Source organism: Dermacentor silvarum, chromosome 1, assembly GCF_013339745.2.
Source record: "Dermacentor silvarum isolate Dsil-2018 chromosome 1, BIME_Dsil_1.4, whole genome shotgun sequence".
NCBI lineage: Eukaryota > Metazoa > Arthropoda > Arachnida > Ixodida > Ixodidae > Dermacentor > Dermacentor silvarum.
In genome coordinates this window covers 263,374,685-263,396,725 of record NC_051154.1, presented here as the reverse complement: position 1 = coordinate 263,396,725, position 22,041 = coordinate 263,374,685, and the positions used below count along the sequence as shown (strand labels likewise).

Genomic DNA, 22,041 nt, shown 5'->3' with positions numbered 1-22,041 from the left:
AGGCTCTCAGCCTCGCTTAAATTTGCGTAGACCATTGGAATGAAGCGCAATGTTAGGCATAGTTAAAAAGAAGTGGCCAGACTGCAGTGCCAAGTCATATCATTTGACCTAAGAACTGGTACAACTTAGCGATGTATTATTTGCGTATTAATTCATTGAATTATCGCAAAAGAACAGCGCACATTAGGTTTTGCGGTATGCAAATGCATGAGTTACATGCCCTTTAACAGAAACTTCGACGGCATCTTGTTCCACTGCGAAATTTCTCTTACGTTTCTTCAATTTCTTTTGTTGCAAGCGCCGGAAACAAAGACATTTCTTGCGCACTCAAAAACGGTGCTGCCCTAACCAATTGGCACATGCATATAATAACACGATTTTGCTCGCATTACCGTTTTCGTACAACTTAACGCGATTTTTTTTTTAGTTTTATCACCTTGAGGAGACACCACGCGTTAAATTCGAAACAACGTTTCGAACATAAAAGCAACATTTTCTGCACCAATGTTGAGAGTCGCGAGACAACAACACGCAGCACTCTCAGAGGCCATGCAAAATTGTTGCACGTAGATGCAAACATGCAATGCTTCGGGGAAAGCTAAGCCCTTCAAGCAACTTTAACACTCGTCTATTATTTCTTTCCCCGAGTATCATTATCATTACGGCGCTGTTGCCGTCATGGAATCCGTAATCTTTCTTCCTCCGAGATGTGTACAATTTCGATTAGTCTTGATTAGGCGGGCAGTCATGTCTCTATCCAATAATTCAGCCGGACCAAGCCTCCGCACATTCGCACATCTCGCGACTCTTAACATTGGTGCAGAAAATGTTGCTTTTATGTTCGAAACGTTGTTTCGAATTTAACGCGTGGTGATTCCTCAAGGTGATAAAACTAAAAAAAAATCGCGTTAAGTTGTACGAAAACGGTAATGCGAGCAAAATCGTGTTATTATATGCATGTTCCAATTGGTTAGGGCATCGCCGTTTTTGAGTGCGCAAGAAATGTCGTTGTTTCCGGCGCTTGCAGCAAAATAAATTGAAGAAACGTAAGAGAAATTTCGCAATGAAACAAGACGCCGTCGAAGTTTATTTTAAAGGGCATGTGATTCATGCATTTGCATACCGCAAAACTTAATGTGTGCTGTTCTTATGCGATAATTTAATGAAATAATACGCAAAAAATACATCGCTAAGTTGTACTACTTTGAAGGTCAAATGAGATGACTTGGCACTGCGGTCATGTCGCTGTTTAACTTCGCCTAACATTGCGCTTCATTCCAATGGTGAGGCTGAGAGTTCGCGCTGTGCTCTAGCGATTGAACTCGAATGTAAACCCGGTTGGCATTACGGGGCAGGTTCATTACAGCTAAAAAGTGCTGCACAAAGTTAATACTAAACTAGTTTTACGTTTAAGCGGAAGGTGTATTAGGGATTGCATGCACGGTTTTGGTGGGGAAAATGTTACTTTTTTAGATGCGAAGTAACTTATGGTCGGGGCTGTGTCACACCCTCCATCCGCCGTGCGGCGTTAACACCCCTACTGCGCATGCACATCCTCCTCTCCTTGTCTCATCTGCTCTCCTCTCGGCATTCCTCCTCTCCGGATTGCGCAACAAATAGCAACACCTGCGGCTCCACGCGCAATAATGCGAAGCAGCTTAGGTTAGAGGCGCAACGGTAGGCGCCCCAGAGCCACCGGCAACAGTCAACAACGCCGCGCGCGTTCGGTGCGAACGCGGGCATAGCGCCGACGGCGTCGACAACAGTTCTGCGCGTTGCTGGTGCTGCTGCATGTCAAAGTTTATACAGCTGATAAAACTACCTTGAGTCGACCCCATGGCTGCTTCGCATACTACTCAGGGTTATGCCATCATATCAAGGTTCCCCTACGGGAAGATGGTGTAATATTTTTGTTCAAAGCGTAGTTTCGAATTTAACGCGTGGTTTGTCAGTCGGCCGTCATGAATGTCTCCTCAAGGCGGTAAAACTAAAATGCCGGCAATACTAAAAAATCACTGCATATCCACGAAGTGAATGATGATGAGTGGGCGAAGCACCGGGGGATCATTCGGGTAAACCACAGCTACGGACGAGAGAGAAAGAGAGCGCGCGTCGGCAACGAGAGTACAGTGTACACTGTAACGAGAGAAAGAGAGAGCGACTTGTGCACCGCAGCGCCCCTAGCAACGGACGAGAGAGAAAAACGCCGGTAGAGTGACCTAGAATATGGGAGAATGTCCAAAGCCGCTATTCTGGACATTCCGCCATTTTCTTCGAGGCGTGACGTAGGCGCGACGCTTACAAAATGGCGCTGATGGTTTTGCATTCGTAACGTACGTGACGCAAATTTGACGTTTCGCCTAAGAAACTGTAATGTAGGCATTGAACCTAGCGTTCTTGATAATGGAAAACAGTTTTCCTCCCCAGTAAAAATAAAGCAGCTAGCTCAAAGCGTACGATTATTCCATAAAAATCGTTTCTCGCTTCCGTCGTCTGCATGCGCACAAGCTGTCGTCTGCTTCATTAGCTAGGATGCGCGTCCTCGGGGAATGGAATGAGTCATCGTATATTGGCGCCCACGCGCTTGCTTTCTAGCTTGAGACAACATACGTCACCTGCCAGTGATGATCAGCGCACGCTCTAGGCCTCGTTATCGCTATATCTCGTGAAACGCAGGGAAGAGGCGGACTAGTCCGCCGGGAAGTGCGGACGTGCAAACATCGGCTCCCGTTTCCTCAAATGTTTTCGGTGGTAAAGTCCGCGAAAACCCTTGATTATTGTGCACCATTCAACGCAGTTTGTTGCGGTGATCAAGCCGATACCGGATTTATTTCGGTAGGTGCTTTTTTGGAACTATTATACGACTTCGAACTTTTCGCGACGCCGTGCGGAGCTAACCCTAACGGGCTAACACCGGTGACGAGAACGGGCTAGGCCTCGGCCTAACTCGGTGGTGGTGGGGCATCATGCCCGAATTAGAGATGGTGGAGGGGGTAGAAATCACCCCCGAAGAAGCAAGGTGCCCCGGCTGGACCACGGCAACGGGCAGAATAAGAAGGCAAGGCAAGAGGCTCCCAAGTCGACGCCGAGCCCGGTAAAGCAGGGAGGCGGCAGGGGCGGCCGCCGCACGGCAGCCCCGCGGAACGCGCTGAAGAAGCTGGCCGCCGCCTCAAGGCTCCCGAACCTGCCTCGGGACCATATTCGAGTCATCGTTAGGCCACGGGGTGGCCTCGACGTGAAAAAGATCAGCACTATTAGGGTGGCACAAGCGCTGGCTATGGCGGCGGCGCTTTCCCCCGACGAGGTAGGCGAAGACATCGTCTGCCCTAACAACGTGCAAAACATCTACGTTGTCTCAACACCAGAAGAAAGGAATGCGCGTGCTTACGCGATAGTTCATGAGATCCGCCTGCGCGAAGGGGTCTTTGAGGTGGCCGCGTACATGGCCGCCTCGGACAATACGTGCAAGGGTGTTGTGAGGGGAGTCGACGCCGAGTTCAACGACGCTCAGCTCCACTCAATGATTGTAAACCACCGGAACCCCACCGCATTGGAGGTGCGTCGCATCAAGACCACCACCACGGTTATCATCCTATTCGACGGACTGAGGGTGCCGAACTTTGTCATGTGCGGCGCGGGCATGCTGCCCTGCGCTCTATACAAAAGGCAAGTGGATGTGTGCTACGGTTGTGGGGAACTGGGCCACAGGGCCGATGTATGTCCGACCCCAAGTGTGAAGAAGTGCAGGGGATGCGGAGCAGCGTCCCCCACCGAAGACCATCAGTGTGAGGCGAGATGCGGCATATGCGGGGGCCCTCACCCAACGGCTGACCGTAAGTGCGAGCATCGCTTCCAAACGCCATATGTCGTTAGGCAGAGACGCCGAAGACGCCGGCGGAAGAAAACTGCCGCCGCCAAGAAGGGCGCCAACGCGGCATACGAGGAGAGCCAGGCACTGACGTCAGCGCTAAGGAATAGGAGTTCTTCGAGGGGGCGCTCCCGCTCCAGAGGGCGCTCCCGCTCGCGGGGGCGCTCCGTGCAAGGAGGGCGCTCTCAGTCTAGGGGCCGCTCCAAGTCTAAGGCGCGCATCCCAGGAGGTTCCACCTGGGCCGACAAAGTGAAACAGAAGCCGACGGGCCAGACGAAACATGCCGCCACACAGGCGAGCGAGCGGGCGCACGATCCCAGGATCGCGCAGTTGATGAATGAAAACGCCAGTCTCAAGGAGGAAATCCAGAGAATGAAGGCCGACTTCGAGGCATTCCGAAACGCCAGCGCTGCCCAAGCGGCCGCGGCAAGGCAACCTTCTGCGGAAGGAGCCACAGCAAGGGCGGCCAAGCGCAGAGCCACCTCCTCCCAGGGTACGGTTGAGGACGTGAGCACGGCGGAGGCTGCCATGCAGAGGTCCTTGGACCGCATGCAGAAATCCTTTACCGAGCTGGTACAGAGCAACCAGACCCTTCTATTCAGAGTACAACTGCTCGAGAACGAGCTTGCCAAGCGCTGTGACGTACACTACGGCGACGCCGCCAGGCCGGAGGCGATGTCCAGTGAAATGCTAGAAAACAACCAGCAGTCGCGGGCTGACGAGCAAGATGGCATGCCAGCCCACCTCCGGTCCAACAAGCCCAACCATGGCGCGACCGGACAGTAAGCTCATCGTGTGGCAGTGGAACTGCGCCAGTTTCCGGAGGCGCAGGCCTCAACTGGTGCAGTTCATCAAGACCCGGGAGCCGCAAGAGAGGCCCCACGTCATTTTGCTACAAGAAACGGGAATGGAAACAATTACCCTCACGGGGTACCGAGCCGTCTCCTGGTTAGCGGAGAACGGGCATGGAATCGCGACACTCATTGCAAAGAAGTGTGCCTTCCAGGAGCACGATCTGCGCCTTGGCAACACCAAGCTGGAAGCGTCCCTCGTCGAGATAATACCCAACAGCTGGCTCAAGAACAGCGTCTACGTTATGAATGTGTACTGCTCTCCTAGGGACAACCGGCAGACCTTCTACAGCCTAACGACCAAGGCGTCGTCCAAGGCGAGAGAGACGCCGCTCGTTATGGCCGGTGATTTCAACGCGCCGCACGAAGCCTGGGGCTACGTGAGAAGCATTCCCAAAGGCTGCAGACTCATGCAGGCAGTAACAGACAGCTCCCTAGAACTGATCACCGACCCCCATTACCCCACGCGCATGGGAAACTCGATATCGAGAGACACCACCCCGGACCTGGCCTTCGTCAAGAACGCGCCGAGAGCGGAGTGGCATAACTTACAAGAGAACCTAGGCAGTGACCACTACATCGTGGAAATCTCCCTACCGGTCTGCGCGGCCCCGCAGAGGACCTTCAAAATAGTGGACTGGGACGCCTTCCGCAAGAGAAGGAAGGACGACAACGAAGAATACGAGACCTTCGCGGACCTCGTAGCGAAGCTCAAGAAGGACGTGGCTGCAGTCACCAAGACCGTCGAAACGGACCTAAAGCTCGACCGCATGGACGCTCGATTGGCGCACCTGGTCGAAGCCAAGAATTCCCTCACGGCCAGATGGAAGACGCAGAAGCTGAATCGAAACCTCCGGAAGAGGATCGCGGCCCTCAACCGCGAGATCGAATCGCACTGCAAGGAGCTCGGCCAGCAGCAATGGAACGAAATCTGCGCGTCGGTCGACGGACAGATGCGCGCGGGAGGCAAGTGGAACCTCCTCAAGCAGTTACTGGACCACACACAGTCCAAGAGAAACCACACTCTGGCCATCGACAGGCTGGTTCACAAGCTCAGTAGCGAAGGCGCATCTACGAACGAAGTGATGGACGAAGTCGCGCGTCGCTACCTCCCCATCGGGCAGTCCGGGCCGGAAGATTACCCGGCCTACGGCGGCAAAGCAGACGAGGACCTCGACGCCCCCTTCTCTGTCTCGGAAGTCAGAGAGGTCCTTCAAGGCCTCAACGGAAGATCGGCTCCCGGGCCGGATGGAATTTCGAACAGACTCCTCCGAAATCTGGACGACGACTCGATCGAACTGCTCACCAATGAAATCAACGAGGCCTGGGCGGCCGGCACCGTACCGGATGCCTGGAAGGAAGCCACAGTGATCCTAATTCCGAAGCCAGGCAAGACACCGGCCATAGACAGTCTGCGACCCATTTCGCTCACGTCCTGCGTGGGCAAGGTGGCGGAGCATGTCATCCACAACAGAATATCGAGGTATGTCGAGGAACGACAGCTCCTCCCGCCGAACATGGTCGGTTTCAGACCCTCGCTGTCCACTCAAGAGGTCATGCTACTGATCAAGAGGCAGATAGTCGACGTGGTCACCAGAGACGTCCGAGGCATCTTGGCGCTGGACATCGCGAAGGCTTTCGACACCGTCAAACACAAGCACGTCCTCGACTCTGTGTCGAGTTTGAACCTCGGCGAACGCTTTCACGCGTACGTCAGCTCTTTCCTCAGGGACCGTAAGGCCACGATCAAGTTGGGCGAGATCAAGTCGGACGGATACGCGCTGGGAGCCCGCGGCACGCCTCAGGGTGCGGTGCTATCCCCACTACTCTTCAACATCGCCATGAGAGACCTATCGGTCCGACTCAACCGAATCGGGGGCGTCAATCTCAATCATGCTCTCTACGCGGACGACATCACCATCTGGTGCGGGGGCGGGTCGGACGCAGCGGTGGAGCAGGCTCTGCAAGAGGCCCTTTGACGTCACGGAAAAATTCCTCGAGGGCACGGGACTGGTCCTCTCGCCGACCAAGTCGGAGCTCTTGCTGTACCGGCCCGACAGAAAGGGCCGCAAGTTCGACATGCCGCTGGATCAAGTACCGATCGATCTCAGAACGAAGACGGGTCAGCGCATCCCGAGGGTTGATTATCTCAGGGTGCTCGGACTGGTCATCAACGCAAAGGGCAGCAACATGCAAACAATCGCGCGCCTGAGGGCGAAGACGGAAAACATGCTCAGACTCGTCTCACGAGTGACGAGCCGGAGGGGTGGCATCAGCGAAGCCAACCTCCTAAGGATCTACCACGCCTTCCTCCTGAGCCATATCAACTACGTGGCTTCCGCACTAAACTGGTCGCGGTCTGAGGAAAACAAGATTGACGCACTCATCAGGAAGAGCATTAAACGAGTGCTCGGTATCCCTGTGACGACCAGCACGGATAAGTTGATGCAGCTCGGGGTCCACAACACCCTGAGCGAAATCGTAGAAGCACAGAAAACGGCACAGATCGTTCGCCTGTCTGCCAGCAAGTCCGGCCGCCGAATACTCGAGATGGCGGGCCTCACCACCATGGCCGCGGAGTCGTGCGCCGTCCCCCTCCAATAGGAAGAAAGGGACGCCTTTAGAGTCTCCACATTCCCGAGGAACGTTCACCCACAACACAACGAGGCCAGGCGCGCAGCCAGGGCCCGAGCACTCATCAAGACTGCCCTGCAGAACCCAGAGCTCGCGTCCTTTGTCGACGCGGCGCAGTATCCCAGATCAAACTCGTACGCGGCCACGGTGGTTGACCCCCAGGGCAAACTCCTGAACGCAGCGTCCATCCAACACTCGACGGCGTCCGTCGCAGAGCAAGTCGCAGTGGCGCTGGCTCTGTGCGATCCCGGGCGCACCCAGATCTTCACAGACTCCAGGTCGGCGGCGATGGCCTTTATCGCAGGCTCGGTCTCGGCCGAGGCTGCGGCGGTGCTTAGGACCCGCAAGCCAGGCACGGTCCGTCACGTCATCACTTCCCGGCTCACATGGGCCGGAACGTCTCTCCCGGCTCGATCAACCCCAATGAGCTGGCCCACGACCAGGCGCGAGGTCTCGTCAACCGCGCCGGTCTGAGGGGCCCGGCTTCGCAGGGGATCGACCGGACCACGGACCCGCTGCTTACTTTTCACGACATCACGGCTCACTACCAGCTGGGACGCAGGCAGTTCCCGGCTCCTCACCCGAAGCTCGGCAGACCCCAGGCCTCGGTGTTGAGAATGCTGCAGACGGGCTCATTTCCGTCTCGATCTAGGCTGAGCCACTACGCTCCGGGTGTGGATCCCCGCTGCCCCGACTGCGGCGAGGAAAGGTCCACCTTTAATCACATGCTGTGGCAATGTTCAGCATTGCACCACTCGCCTTTTAACAGGCAAGAAGACTGGGAAGAAGCCGTCAAGAGCGACGACCTTTCAATCCAGCTTCGGGCTGTCCAAAGGGCCTGCGAAAGGGCCGAAGATCACGGTCTTCCGCCCCCGGTGCAGGTGCGGCCCGCGACTACGACATAGTCCCTTAGGACAAAATAAAGTTTCTTGTCTGTCTGTCTGTCTGTCGTGAAACGCAAGTGACTCTGCCCGACTCGTCTGGCTGAGAAGCGGCCGAACATCATCGATAGCGTTGCGCGCGCCACAGGTATCCGCTTGCGCGACGCAATACTACGCAAGCGCCGGCACTGCCAGCTCTTGTGCACTTCACCACGAGAGGATAAAGTCCCTATATAAGACCGCCCTTCGCGATGCACGGCTTTCGTCAAGGATAAAAAAATATAATTCTTCCGCCTGCACTGTATAGCTAACCTCTGAAGGAAGGACTTCAACTCCGGAACGTCGGCACTTGGGAGTGAGTACCGCTCGTTACAAAATGAAGTAGTGCCACTTACTGGCAATGTAAGTTTCCCGCACGTTATCTACACACGCATGAAAACGTATGCCCACCCTAACTATCGCCAACGTGTGAGTGAACAGGAGCATACTTGAATCAATGTGCCGAAGCATGAGTGACGGCGACTACACCGACAATTGACACGAATGTTGGAAGCTGAATGTTGCGTGACGGTCCACAAAGTAAGCGAGGGACTAGCGATAATACGTCTTTGCTACGAGCTACCGCAAAGTACAGAAAATTTAAATTCGAAGCTTTGTACGCAGCAAGAACAAATTTATCGCAGCAGAGCACACCCGCGAGTGATCACGCTGAAAATAAACAATCAGGTAGTGGCCGCACCGAAATATGACAAGACGCTGGCTCAAAATGTTTGCCAATAAAGATCGAACGCAGAGCACACAGATCCCGAATTCAATTCATAAGGGAAAGTTTGACAGCTTGGAAAACATTTCTAGCACCGCGTGGCAAGGCTAATGCTCTGAAAGCACTTACATGTTCTCTAAAGCTGTGGCCAAAGCTTCGTGTCGTGCACACAGTCACTGTCTACGATATGCGTCGAAACGGAGGTTACCTGCGCCGCACCGGCGTCACGCGCTTGCATTGTAAACGCGGAGGCAACGGAGGCGGCTGAGGCAAGCAATGGACGCGTCACCACGTGATCAAACATGGCAGCGCCCACGGGAGCGCCGCGAAAAGGGTCAATATAAGAAAGTACCGCCATTTACTCTTTCCTCCGCCGCCTCCTCTCCTAAAGCGCCTGCTTTTTTCTTTACTTTTTGCTTGCGAAAGCCAAGTCGACGGTGGCGCACCTAGAAAGTCCCGTTGAAGCTTTCAGGCCGGCGCGCGCGCCGCCGCCGACTGCGGCTGCGCAGAGGACTTTCAACATGGCTCTGAGGCGGAAAAAAAGAAAATATAAAGAAGTGAAAAGCGCGCGCTACCATCGTCCAACCGGAGATACAGGATAACACAGGAGAGAGCGAAGCGGCATTTGTCAAAGGATGGCGGTACTTTTCTTATATAGGGATTTTAGTACGGCGTACTCTAGGGCGGCATTGCTTGAAGCAGAAAATGGCGTTTCGAGGTTACTTGCAACCGACCAATGAAAACGAGGATCAGTCTTCTGTGGATACGGCCTCCGCCAAATGACAGGGAAAATGCAGCGATACGCATGCCTCTCGACTGTCATTGCATATGGCCGCTCATTACCATAATTCGCGCGGCTCGTCGCACTAGAATGCACTAGACAATGGTCGAGTGGGCCGAACGGCGCTCTGGCGCTGAGGCGCCGCGTGTGGAAAAATAGTGCGAGGGCGCTGCGAGCGAACTGGATTGGGGCTCCGCGGCATATTCAACGTACTTTCGCTGCGGGCGCCGAGGCCGATTGCGCATAGTACGCTCCTAAAATAGCGCTTTATTTCAACTGCAAATTTATGTTTACGCCATTTTGCCAAACATATATATTTGAGGCATAGATTATACACCGCGACGTCTTCAATTTTGCTGTCGTTGTCAAGCGCGTCGTCTCCTAGCGCGCGCGCGTTCGCTACGCGTACGCTGGCGGACGCCCAGTTTTTCTCGCAGAACCTCTGTGCAGTACATTTTTTTAATGTTTTAGTTGCTTCAGTGCGCCCATGACTTTTGACGGCCGGTGCAAAATGTAGTTTTAGCCAGGTGAACTGTTGTTTTCACCACTGTCCTCTAAAATTAACTGGTATATCCGCACCATGAAGGCTGTGTAAGAAAATTTTATTATTGATATCGAGTCATTTTACACGCGCTTCTTGTTTGTCAATATTGATCAGGGACAATGATCGAAGAAAACAATGTTAGAGCGAAATAGTAGTAAGTGGTTCGTGTGGAAAGGGAAATGTTGGCGCTATCTTCTGCAGCCCTTGAGGGAGCACGGCTCAGCGCCAACGGGGAGGGGAAAGTGGGAGAGAAATAAACCAGCTTTATTAACTGTGTGGTGCGAAGAATGACTCAGAAGGGTTTGGGTGCAAGCAAGTTGGTACGGATCATTTATATTTAAGACAGCGCCAAAAAACACAGACAAGAGAGAACACAGGACGAGCGCTGACTGCCAACAACACCTTTATTGAAGCCTGCGCAAATATATACAATTCGCAACGGGCAGAAAGAGAAAAAAGGGGGAAAGGGCAGGCGAGTCATCGTCAGTCAACTCCTGCTGCGGATGTGTCAAAAACACTAAAAAATACAAATCTTAACAATACACATGGTGGACACAGGCCAAACTGAATGAACTCCTGAGGAACTTAAGTTCCTTATCGCAAAGAGCTATAGATGGGGCACTTACACAGGTGGCTCCTAACGGACACATTGAAAAGGCCTCAAAAATTTCCCTGGCCATCTGATTGCCAATGACCAATGTATTTGACCAATGGCCAATGACCGTTGTATTTCTAAGTAATTAAATCAAAGGGTACATAGACATATATATTTACGTTAGATATATGTAATGGAAAAAGTAACAAATATTCTAAATGCACTAATTGAAAAAGTGAGAACTCCCAACCGGAATAAGCGCACGTGTTTGCAGTAACAAACACACTTATTAGTGAATACTGGAAATAAACCTCTCATTCGCAGAAATAATATTCATAGTAGGCAAAACCATCTGATATATATATGTGTGTGTGTGTGTGTTTTATTGATATACTGTACGGCGCCGAATAGTAATTTCCGTTCGAATGTGACGCTAACAGCACATTGAAATCTCAAAGGTGAGTGACTGCATGCAAGTGAGGACTGTTATTCCGAATGATTTTGCTGCTGAAGAGTCGTGGCTGTTGCGCAGAGGCGCTGATCCTGAGAGAATTAACGGACGGGTGTTAATAAGTTCTGCTTAACAAGTTCCTAGCTCTCATTCAATATAAACGCCCTGTTCTGGGGCAGCCTGTAAATCTGCTAACTGATTCAGACAAGAATTTTTGACCGTCTCACCATGTTTGCAACCCATTAAAACTGAGTGCCCCATGCGGTACCACACTTTTCTTCAACGAACGCAACAGATCTGCACATATCTCTACGTGTATGTGAGACATGCCGTTCCTTTAATTGTTTCATTATGGTCGTTATGATAGTGCACCGGATAACTGAACGCAGCCGTTTATAATACACAAGCTGCTGAGTTGAGCGGTCATACATTTGGGAACTGCATTACGTTTATGCATGAAATATAGGATAAGCCTTACATGTTTTTCTCAGAAATCAGACTCGGGAATAATTTATCTTGTTTACACCCCCAGAAATAAGCCGAAGAACGCAGCCACCTGCTTTTTTCTTTTTTTAATATAAGCAAATTCTTCAGTTTCACGTGGCAAAACCACGTTATGATTATGAGGCACCCGGATTAGTTTTTGCCACCTGGGGTTCTTTAACGCGCACCTAAATAGAAGTACACGAGTCTTTTTCTATTTCGTTCCCATCGAATTCCGCGACCTGGATTGAACCCGCAAGTTCCAGTTTAGCAGCGCAACGCCGTATCCACGATATAGGCACTAATTAGGCTACCGCGCAGGCTTTCTTTCTTTTTTGAAGTATCGACTGGAAAAAAAAAATCCCCACGTACTGCTTACGGCCAAAGATTAGCATATAGCTAATCTTTGCTAACTAAAACCGCTTTTGGCGCTCGAGGTCTGACTGCAATAAATGACCCCGTACCAATTACTCCACATTCTGTTATGCGAGAAAGGCAGAACCTTGAATGGAATGGAATAGGCTCCGTACAGTCGAGTTTGCGGCTGCTCTGGCGCCATCTGGCGCAGCGACGCAACAGTGTTGGGAAGTGGCCGCCGCAGCTCGGCCGGCTCGATGAGTATTCGTTCCCGCGCGCTTCATTTCGTCTCGGCCACGGTTGAAGCCGTTTTGCTTTGTTCGCCAACCTCCTTTTTTTTTATACGTCTTGCGACGGTGCAATGGCATGCGCTTCATCGGCAAGCGTCGGAGGTGAAAAAAAAAAAAAAAAAAAGGCAAGTGGTACCTGCGATACTGCTGCGTAAAGGGCTGTCACAACCACGAAGGCCAGCCCGGGATAACGTTGTACAGGTTTCCTGGCAAATCTTATGAGATCGAACGGCGAAAGAAATGAATCGCAGCTGTGAGGAGAGTAAAGTAAGTCAGCTTCTTTGATATTTGTGAGAAGGTTTTGTTCTGTAAAGCGTGCTACACATGCGCGTTTCACAGCTCGTTGTGCGACGCCAGCGGCCATGGCCAGCTGCTGAACATTTAAAAGAAATTTGTCACGACTTTGCTGATTTGGCAACTGCTTGCCGTTGTCTTAGCATTCGGTATGATCAGCATAGCACTGGCATGTGCGATGAGCAATATTTTATGCCAAGGAAGCCTATTTTGTGCTGGCGAGCACCAGTAGCGCACCCAGGATCTCTGCCAGGGGGGGGGGGGGGGGGGGGGGGTTGACAGTTTGCCAATACCATATAAACAGCACTAATTTCGATTTCTTCACGGGAAATTGTCAAAAAAATTCGCTTTTTACGAGTGTTCAGACGATTGCGCGCCTTACATCTTAGTTGCAGTACTCAAATGCGTAAGGAAAGAAAAGGGGTTAAACAAAAGGGGGGGCTAAGTGGGCCTCAGGGGGGGGGGGGGTTACAACCCCCGAATCCCCCCCCCCCCCCCGTCGGTGCGCCACTGGCGAGCACTAATTCAACCATCCTCGTTTCGGCCGCTGGCGCTTGAAAGGCGCGGTTTCACATGGTGCGATTTTTCTTGTGATATACACTTGCGATGTATCATTGTAAAAGCAAAGCGCGTATGCAAGGAAAGGAATTCGTAAGCGAAATCGTATCTTGTGAGAGGGGCCTAATGAGCCTCGATCATTGTACATGATGAAAAACGAACATTCGCGTCATGTAAAATAAGATCGCCTAGTTAATAAATCTCGTTTATCAGCGCAGCAGGTGGCTCCGACTGGGTCCCAAATGAGTCAACGAGGACAGCATGGTCACTGCCACACGATCCAACAATCCGAATCGTTTAGCTCACTCGACATGACTGTGCTGACGACAGCCTACGAGTGAGCGTGTAGCTGCACGCGGTCCAGATCGAGCTGTATGACAATCTAAAGTAACAGTGTCACAGGGGCATCAAATGATAGGCCGCGGCGTACAACGCGCCCGAGCGAAATGAGGCATGTATTGCCAACAGTGAGGCGTCGATTAAAAATCGGTCAACTACAACGTTTTCAGGGTGCCAGTTTAGTTAGTGACTTCAATTTTAGTATAACAGTAAGCTTTACTCACGTGAAGGATGACGTCGTTTACTTACTTTCCCTGTTGCGAACGGCAGTTCGCGTGAACGTCCACGCCGTCCACTTTCACACAAGCAACATGCGAAGCAGCGTAGAGCTTGTCTCCGCTGGTTAACGCTGCACCGTGAAAGTAATCGTCTATTCCTTTAATAGGCCTGAACCCCGCAAAAACTATTTGTGCCATCACAGAGGGCCACGCTTGTACTTTCACGTACACACACGCACAAAAAAAAGAAGGCGGATCGCGGATATACGTGCGGCTTTCGGAGGCGTGTATACGTAGTTCCGAAATCTCGCGGTCTTCCCCCCTTCCCAGTTTCGCGCCGCCCGCCACATGCGACGCTGAGCATCGCGCCACCGCTGCTGCGCAGCAGCGCCGCCTGTTCACTGTACGGAGCCTATGGCCATCATGACGTTTTTTCTGCTCGTACAGCTGTTGCCGACTGCCGCGCACAAAAGCATTGCCTTCGAGCTCGAAGGCGTGACTGCGGCTAGCCTCGCGATAATGCCTTCGAGATAAGTTTCCAGTAACGCGAAGAAGCTGCCGGTAGGGGGTGCGAATTCGCTGTCGCCGTTGGACATGGAAGTAGGGTAATGGAAGTAGAAAACTACTAGGAGGGAGCGTCATGTGATTTCGCTAGCCTCGGCAAGCCAACCTCCTCTGAACCCGCCCCTCCCTCTCTCGGGGGCCCCGTGCGCGGTGCCTTTTGAGTAGGAATAGGCCCACAATGTTGCTGGACCATTCGCGATTGTTTGGTACGTGGTAACCTTTAGTGCCGCTTAGGCACGTATACGGGTGGCTTTCTGCTACTGCGTGCATCGTTCTTCGCTTCAAATGCGATGCCTTGAAACGTGGCGCGAGACTGCGTCGCCTGACTCGGTGAAGACAGAAAATTTTCAAGACGTCACTCGCGCCTATCACCGTGGTTAGTGGAGTTGCCAGCGCTTTCGCCTCGAAACCCGTCCAGAACGCCCAAGTGTGGTCTATTTTTCCCTCGTACTCCTTATATTTCGTCAAATCGGCTGTTGTGCACCTTAAACTGCGGTGCGTATTACCGTGCTAATTTTTGTCCCGCAGTCTTGCACCTAGGAAGAAACGAGATGTTTTGAGGGATGCTTTTTGTCGCATTTTCGCTTAGTCCACTACGCAAAAATGCAACAAGAAACCCAGATCTATCTATCTGCTGTGCGTCTTTTGTTTTCAGGAAAAATAAATAGCATTAGCCTGCATTCTAAACGCCAAAGTCATCGCCGTTTATTCATATTTGCGTGCACTATTTTTTAAGATTGTATGGTGCGACGACGCTGTTAAGACGTGCCTCGGGGATCCACTATCGTTATGTAATAAAGCAAATGGACGGAATTTGTGCATTATGTAGAATTTATTCAGTTGTTTTCGAATGCGAGTATAGCTCCACAGCAGAATTATGTCCTAAAGTCAAACACGCCAGGGGGACCCTTCTTCCACTACTAGTGTGAAACTGCTGGTTAAACGGAATGAAAACTGCATACATAGCAGCAAGGGGAAAAAAAAAAAAAAATGGCAGCATTCATTTGCACTTGTGGATCCATTGTGTTGCTGGTGTACTTGTACTATGAAATCACATTTTTAAAGACAACAGTAATTGTTTCATTCTTTATTCAATGTTTATTGCACCTATAGAAGCCAAACGATTTCACACAAATTTATAATATTATATTATATTTCACATTTATAATATAAATGAAGTACATTGCAGAGTATACACAAAAGAAGATTATGAACATGTAGGAAAACTTATTGTGCCTCAGCTCTATGGTATCAGTATAAGTCATCATACTTGTATGCAACAGGACATTTGTATAAAATAATGTTATACAAAGTAAACTATATCACATATAGTATTGATACCTTTAATAAAACTCTTCAATGGGATCAGCTATCCTTGAATGTCGCTGCAGTTTAGCTGACAAATGCCCTGTATGCAATATCTTCGCTACAAGGTTATAATTGTACAATATTTATATCTGCGATGTACTCACAATGATTGAAAGGGTTTGGTGATGGTGCATGTCAGAAAAATAGGCAATAAATATTCAGAAATCGAGAAAAAAAAGAATGGTAGTCCACAAAGTCAGACGAAAAAATTGATGCGAGGTGAGAGCCACAAACTAAGTATGTCAACATTAAAATACAATGAATTTTGCTGCAAGTAAAATGTACTACAAAGCTTATGTTTTATCACATAACTACAAAAAAATTAGAACCGTCGAAGCTCAGCCAACACACCGCAAAATTAAGAGGCGACGGCTCCATGACGTTGTGAACCTCAAATGAATTAATATTTCACGGTATTTAAATCACCCATTGAGTCGTATACACCAAATGTTCATGGTTACAGTGAATCTGGCCTCATAAAAGGCTACTGTAAAGCAAGTAAACAAAGTGAGCACATTAAATTATTTTGAAAGTAGTAAAACCAACGGTATTCCAAGTGATGGAGGCAAATTTCCACAAAGGTCAGGTAAAAGGCATACAGGATCAAACTTTGAAAAATACATTGTCATCCTCAAGAGTATACTTAGCTCACGCGTAATGCATTGAGGGCATTCATAGCATGCCCATGTCATCGCACAGTTTGCTCTAGTGAAAGGCAGGCCAGCTAACCAATTGTCATTGTCCATACTGTTTAGCTTGATGCTGAACAGAACAATTGTTTAGGCAGAATTTGCAAGCAGGTGATTCAAGCTACAGCATTCAGCAAGACAAGAAGCATGTACTTGCACAATATACAATAAGGCATCATATTTCTCCCCTAAAAAAGTTTGATGTCTGCATACAACGCTCTTGAACAATATATGCGCTTTACAAAGTTACTAAAAAAACAAAGGCCTTAACACAGAACCTGGTGGGACTGCCGAAGTTGATAGATAAAGGAATTAATTGTGTGAGCCATCATGAACATAATTGAACCGCGAGGAAATTTGTGTAGCAGTTTTTCCTGTACTGCGAGTCACAGCAGCTAAATAAGACAAGTAATGGTGGCTCAGTGGCAATAGTGCTTCATGAGTGCAAAGTTGCGGGTCTGATTCCCAGATGCAGTTGCATTCCTGTGAGAGCAGAATGCAAATGTGGTTGTGTACTTGAGTTAGATGCATGCCGAGGAACCTCCAGGCAGTCAAAATTAATCCAGAGCCCGCCACTATGGTATCTCTTAGAGCCCATGTATTGCTTCGGAATTTTAACTTATTGCGTGATGAGTCAGGTGTATTCTACCCACAGTGCTACTTGCCAATGACAGGTTGGAAAGGTTCATGCACCCTAACTATGCTTTGTCAGCGTGCAGCCAAAGCAAATGACCAACATGAATGCGAGGTTTGTATTTCTCTACACAAGGCACCAGCTTGGTTCACCATGTCAACTGACTGCCATGGCGGCACATCGCTTGTGGAACTATGCTGTCATGTTCACGATAATGTAACCATTCTAATTCAATACTATTCCTTTTTGCACTCTCAGTGATCTAAGCAGTGCCCTGCTTATGATATCACCAAGACCAGTCGGTCCTAAACAGTGGATGATTAAACGAAAAAAATTTAATCGAGCAAAAGGGATCCTGCTCCTCTGCACAAGGTTGCAGGCACTATCCTCACCTTAGCGGCCACACATTGTTGTGGCAACATTCAAAAAGACCAGTCTACTATTCGGCTGCCAAATGAAAAAGCTCAAGTGGTCCGATTTACCCCTAACCCTCCAATATATACAACATGGTTGATAACCACTGTGTGGTGTTTGCCTGTGAAGCCTTTAAACTAACATGTAGGCCATGCGCTTTGACGTAAAAAATTTAGAATAGTTGTAAATAATTGGCCAATGATAGTATAAAAATTTGCAAGACTTTCTAGATTTATTGGCCCTTGAACTACATCAGCTTTGTGAGCTTTTGCCCAATTCTTTCCTGATGGAGACATTCCATTGTCATCTTGGCAACGTAGCGCAGTCTCACATCTAGGTACTTATCTATGATTGCCCTCACAAGATGGGATGAGTGGCATTCAAGCGGGTGATTTTCAAGCATGTGCTGATCTAACACTTTAATGAAGTCCTTGCCGACAAAGGTTGTCATAGTGGCCATTGCAACTTTAGCTGCAAGCCTTTGGGATGGTAGTGGCGAGCTCACCAGAGCCCTACGCAGCTTTCTCACATTGTCTGCAAATGTTCAGAACATCATTTGAAGTGTAGATCAGTCCACCACTCGATTTTTGACGAATCAGGGAATATGCAGGCATGGATGGAGGAGTTGACACCTTTAGTGCAGAAGCACACTCATCGCACTGGAGGTGAAGCAGTAAGCTGCGAACTACAAACCCGGCTATGTGCGCAACAATTGCATCTCCAAGCTCAGACACCCTGCCTGGGTCGGCAGAGTAGCCACGATCTTGTAAAATTGCTTCCGTGACTGGTTCACTGGCTGCAGGGCTTCTCTGACTATCAGACGCTTGAATGCTACTGCAAACTGCTTTGCTGTTCGGTTGTCATTGCAGCGCCCAAATGATCTTATTGCAGCAAAAAATAGCTCGAGGTGGTCCTGACTGAGCTTGGAGGTCGGAAGATATGCCAATAGGCCATTTTCTGTAACCAAGTGGTTGTATAGATGGATGGCATTGTCTAAGCACACCATAAAGCCAATGAAGCCTGTCTTTCGGTTGGTCTCTGTCATTAGTTTACCAGCTGCAGACTACCTGAGTGAGCAAAAGTAGGCCTTCAGTTCCTTGACATACTCAGTGACACGAGTCACATTTTCAGGACACAGTGGCCTTTTCCATCCTTCTTGCCTTGGATGTCTTGAATTTAAAATGTCAAATGCGTTGTTGACATATATGATACTCTTCTGTTGGCAAGGAATTTGAAAATTTTGGGATTTTTCGAGCTCTGTATTCACCAAGAGCATCTGCTACCGATTGACTAAAGATTTGAGCTGCCAAGGAGACTTTTATGGGCTGGTTTTTTTCAATTAACATGTGCCTGGTCTAAGTTTGTTTGCCAAATGTGGGCCTTCTGTGTACTGAATTTCATGCAGCTCATCAATGTATTTCAACAATATGAACTGTTCGTTCGTATGAACAATAGCCTTGTTATCACACACGGTGTTCCGCAGCAGCTTCAACATGTGACAGGGACCCAACATGGCAAAGACAGGCTTTTTTGTCACTGGATGCGGAAAAGAAGCATCCAGCTCAGTCAGGTCCATCTTGCAGCCAAGGCTGCGCAGCATTGACAAATTTGCTGCAGCGCCATCGCATGTCAAACTCACAATGTGTGCACCTTTTTCGTGAGCGAAGCCAGCAGCTTGCAGCACCAAATTGCGCCTCGCTCACTGCCAAGGCCATCACTAGAAAGTAGCCAATCGGCAGCTTCCATCTGCCATTGATTGCAACAAGCAATAAAACAAATGCATCTTTGGCAACAAGAAAGCTGTCATCATTGACATCAATGCCCATGTCAACATATCCATGAAACTTTTTTCCATCACAACTTTGCAATTGCGAGTAAAGCCTCACTTTGTGCCTCAGAAAGGCCTTTTCAGGCGAGTCTTCTGCTGGCTGTGGCTGTAAAATATCACACGCACAGAAAACAGGTCCATGAGCAACCAACGTGAAACAAATCATGCACCCAGAACAAGGTACTTAATTGTTGTGGCATACATTCTTATGTAAGCCATGAAGAATATATTGCTAAATTTTAGGTTATTACCTTGCTCACGACGGTTTCCGTTGACACTTTTGTGAACTTAAAAACTTTGAGGGCATAAAACTGCCATGCACACGAGCTTGCTAGTGCTACTTTATTTCGTTTGTTTATTTATTTATTTGCGAAATACTGCAGGCCCATCTAGGCCCAGGCAGGAAAGGTAAAAGTACGAAACAACTAACACAGAAGAGGCCAATGTAGCATAGTTGAATGCGGGATGCTTCACAGCAACCTTTTAGTTTGAATAGGCAAAATATACTAATCTCATACTCCTACACAAAAGACCAGTTTTGTCTGCCTGTATCACGACTCCTCATGACTGATCGAACAAATAAAGAGCATAGAAAATTGTGAAAAACCTGTTGGTCTTCTAGTTCATTGTGTCCTTTGAATGGAAAAGAGAAATTGAAAGCAGATTATTCGTTGCCAATTGCAAACCCTGAGGAAACTCACACCGCTGTGGGGAAATATGAATATTGTCACAGACAAAACCACAAAAGACTTCGGTCGATGCTATAGATCTTTTATGGAGCTATTCTGGCACCTTTGTAGTCTTCTTTGATGAGCAACCCAACATGCCTAGCATGGAATTGCACCCAGTGGCTTTCAGTCGTGTCAAGGTCGTGGCATTACCCCCCTCCCTAGAAGCATCGTCTGTGGGGATGCGCGACTCTCACGCGTCCCCTGATGTTGTTTTCCCCGCATGTCTCCTGTAGCCCGGCTTTTCTGCGTGGCTAAGCCCGGCGGTGGTTGCGGCGCGTTGCGAGAGATGGCGCTAGTGTCGCGATGCTAACGCCACCGAACGGCGGGGTCACTTGGGAAAAAAAGGTCACTCACGGCTTTCAGCAGGTAAATCCATATCGGCAGGTAGGTCAAGCGATGTCAGAGAGACCGGGGGTCTCTCGGTCGCGCTCTTTTATATCTTTTTACCTTTCCGCGAGGGGAGTGTCCTCCTCGCCCGCCGGATACTTTCCCTCTTCCCGCACGGGCGCGCGCGTCTTGTGCGGGCATATGCCCGCAGCCGCGTGCGCTCCGTTCGCAAGTGACTGGCGAGCGTCCGCGGGAGAAGGTGGCAGCGTGTGCTCCCCACATCCTCCCCCCCTTAAGAAGGCCCCCGTACGTTGAGGCTGGCACCTAGGGACATCCGTTTGCCTGAGTACCCGCCGAGGTTGGCGACCGAGGAAGCGCTGTCACAGAACACCGAACACTTGATGCCGACTCGGAGGCGGCTGGTCAGCTGCACTGCTCGGGCTTGCGAGGCGGGATTGTTGTCGGGGCTCGAAGGTGACTCTCAGTGCTGCGCCCTAAGTGTCGGCTGCGCTGGAGGGGGTGGTCGTCTGCCGGCCGCAAGTGACCCCGCCGTTCGGTGGCGTTAGCATCGCGACACTAGCGCCATCTCTTGCAACGCGCCGCAACCACCGCCGGGCTTAGCCACGCAGAGAAGCCGGGCTACAGGAGACATGCGGGGAAAACAACATCAGGGGACGCGTGAGAGTCGCGCATCCCCACATCTCCCCAACCTTAAATCACTACACATACGCCGGCGAAACATGTCACAAGGCCTATCAACGCGCGCGTCGCGAACAAAAGTTAGCACATGCGACAGTGGCGCGCGCCGCCGAGTAAATGTCCACGCGTTATCCACAACGTGTGAGCCGACATTGACTCTGGGGTTCACCGCTGGCGTCCGTTGGTCACAGCACCACGTCTGCAGATTTGATGGCACGACTCCAGCCCAGGACCCCGGGAACGGCGACGCAGAAGTCGGCACGAGCAAGCGTCGCTCGCGCCCTGCTGACGAGAGCCGCAGTAGCCGGTGGTGACTGCAGTGATGGGAATGGCCAAAAGTGTTTTGTATCAGGTTTTGTAGCAGGAAAAATGATGATTTGTAGCAGCTGCCCTCAGTTTTGTAGCAGGTTGCGAAAACGAAAAAAAAAAAACAGGTCAGATGGCGTTTTAATGCTTTTATTACACAATAAAATGAAGTATTAAATACAGTGTGCGCATGAGTTCAATGACGGCGCAACTAACGGAAGCTTTAAACAAAGCCTAGGATCACAAATATATGGAGACTGGTTGGCACAAAGACGCAGGTACACAATACATGAATGTCACTTGCATGAAACACACTAAGCTTTCTTCCCTTTTTTCTCCGCATGCAAGTGTGGCATACACTCGGCCATCTTTTTTCGTGCTTGAGCAAGCACTGCTCGCCCACTCTCGATGTCAGAGAAGTTCTTCAACTTCATGCTCCGCTGAATCAACAAGTCAGCATTTTTAATCATCCGTTCTGCCTCAGCCACTTCCTTTTTGGCTTGGTCATTGGTAAGTTCCACATTCGGTGAACTTTGCTCTGCATCTATACGCATACGCTTTGATGGTCGCTCTT

The 22,041-nt window shown here is 50.0% G+C and overlaps 1 long non-coding RNA gene across 3 annotated transcripts in view; it reads right to left on the bottom strand.

Moving 5' to 3' along the window:
- Positions 1-20,374: 20,374 nt before the first annotated feature.
- The window catches only part of LOC119437124 (uncharacterized), a 30,291-nt gene continuing 28,624 nt past the window's right edge, over positions 20,375-22,041 (bottom strand). For all 3 annotated transcript variants that reach the window (XR_007464857.1, XR_005189231.2, XR_005189232.2), the window contains one exon: positions 20,375-21,475. This is a non-coding gene — a long non-coding RNA (uncharacterized LOC119437124). The remainder of the gene's footprint in view (positions 21,476-22,041) is intronic.